Source organism: Rattus rattus, chromosome 1, assembly GCF_011064425.1.
Source record: "Rattus rattus isolate New Zealand chromosome 1, Rrattus_CSIRO_v1, whole genome shotgun sequence".
Taxonomy (NCBI): Eukaryota; Metazoa; Chordata; class Mammalia; order Rodentia; family Muridae; genus Rattus; species Rattus rattus.
In genome coordinates, this window is record NC_046154.1 from 40,320,042 (window position 1) to 40,322,243 (window position 2,202).

A 2,202-nucleotide genomic window follows, 5' to 3' on the forward strand; every position below is an offset into this window, starting at 1 on the left:
AGAGAGCAAGCTGAGCAAGCCAGGGGAAGCAAGTCAGTAAGTAACATCCCTCCATGGCCTCTGCATCAGCTCCTGCTTCCTGACCTGTTTGAGTTCCAGTCCTGACTTCCTTTGGTGATGAACAGCAACTTGGAAGTATAAGCTGAATAAACCCTTTCCTCCCCAACTTGCTTCTTGGTCATGATGTTTGTGCAGGAATAGAAACCCTGACTAAGACACTAGGGTTAGGAATTTCGCTCAGTGGTAGAGCACTTGTCTAGCAGCGCACGGCCCTGGGTTCGGACCTCAGCTCCAAAAACAGTCTCGCAGTACCCTCGGCTAACCTGGAGCTCATCATGTAAACCATCTTGGTCTCAGAGCTGCAGTAACTGCCTGTGTTTTGCCTTTGCCCTCTGAGTGCCAGGATTTCAGGAATGTGCGGCTGTGCCCAGCTTTAACAGAAGCATATTCCGAATCACCAGGATTACCTCATAAAAGAACCTTCTGTGGTCTGGTTTCCATGATTTCTTCTGTATTTGTTGTTACGATTAAAGACACCATTTAATTTTAATAGTATATGGGTTTAATTTTAATGGTGTATACGTCTAGAGCGGGTTGTCCTTGGTTAGATTGGGAAGGTTTAATATAAAAAGTGTTGACTGACTCAAGTTCTGCCTTACACAGAATTGCCGAACATTAACGGGGCTGCCTTGCCAGTTACCCTTAGGTAGCTGTGAAGGAGGAACAAGGGCTCGTCATGAGTCAGATAATTGTCCATCATAACAAGTCAGACCCAAGGCAACTACTGACAAAGAATGCTTTGATTAAATACTCTATGCTCCTTTCCAGAGACTTAAGGAATGAGAAAGGTAGAAGTGAGTCACCATTCAAGGGTGTAGTCAACGTGGGAGCCTGACTCTAGCAATCAGGACCCTTTTCTGTATGAGGTTTCTTCCTTCCAGGAAGCTTAACTTATATGCTTCTACTAGCATTTTTAATAATCCGATTTTTTTTTTTAAATAAAAGCTATGTTTAGAGGCTAGACAGCTATCTCAGGGGTTAAGAGCACTCGTTCTTCCAGAGGCCTTGAGTTCGGTTCCCAGCACCTGCAAGATGGCTCACAACTGTCTATAACTGCCATTCCTGAAGATACAAACCCCTTTCTGGCCTCCTTGGATACCAAACATGCACACAGTACACATACATATGTGCCAGTAAGGCACTCATACATGGTTAAACAAACTAAATTAATCTTTACATAGAGGAAGAAAAACAAAAAAGTTAAAAATAAAAAATCAAAACCAGGGTGGTGCACATCTTTAGTCTCAGGAGAGGCAGGCAGACAGATCTCTGAGTTCAAGGCCTACCTGCTCTACACGGGGAGTTTCAGTAAGTACATGTGTGTATGTGCTTGTGGAGGCCAGAAACTGTGTGCCCTGGAGCTGGTAGTTGCGGGCCATCCGACATAGGTAGTAGGAACAGAACTTAGGTCCTCTGCAAAAACAGCAAGTGCTCTTAACTGCTGAGTCAGCTCTAGTCCCCCACTTTTTTTTTTTTTTTTTGGTTCTTTTTTTTTCCGGAGCTGGGGACCGAACCCAGGGCCTTGCACTTCCTAGGCAAGCGCTCTACCACTGAGCTAAATCCCCAACCCCGACACTGACTCTTAACTGCTGAGTCAGCTCTCTAGTCCCCCATCCTGACACTGACTCTTGGTTCATGAACACGATGCACCTTCATTTATCTACATGTTCTTCAATTTAGAATGTTGTCTACATTTATTATTTTTTAAAAAATACCATGTATTTAATATATATATGAGTACACTGTAGCTGTCTTCAGACACACCCAAATAGGGACTCAGATCCCATTATAGGTGGTTGTGAGCCACCATGTGGTTGCTGGGAATTGAACTCAGGACCTCTGGAAGAGCAGTCAGAGCTCTTAACCGCTGAGCCATCTCTCCAGCCCTAAGTTTATTTGTTTTGTTTTTTTTTTAACTTTTTTTTTTTCCGAGCTGGGAACCAACCCAGGGCCTTGTGCTTGCTAGGCAAGCGCCTACCACTGAGCTAAATCCCCAAGCCAAGTTTATTGTTTTTAATAGTTATTTTTGAGACTGAGCCTCACTTGAGTCATCTGCCGGCCTCCAGCCTACTGTGGCATGCAAAGGGAGAGATCAGAGGACAGCGTAAGGGAATGAGTTTTCCCATTCGCCTTGTAGGTTCT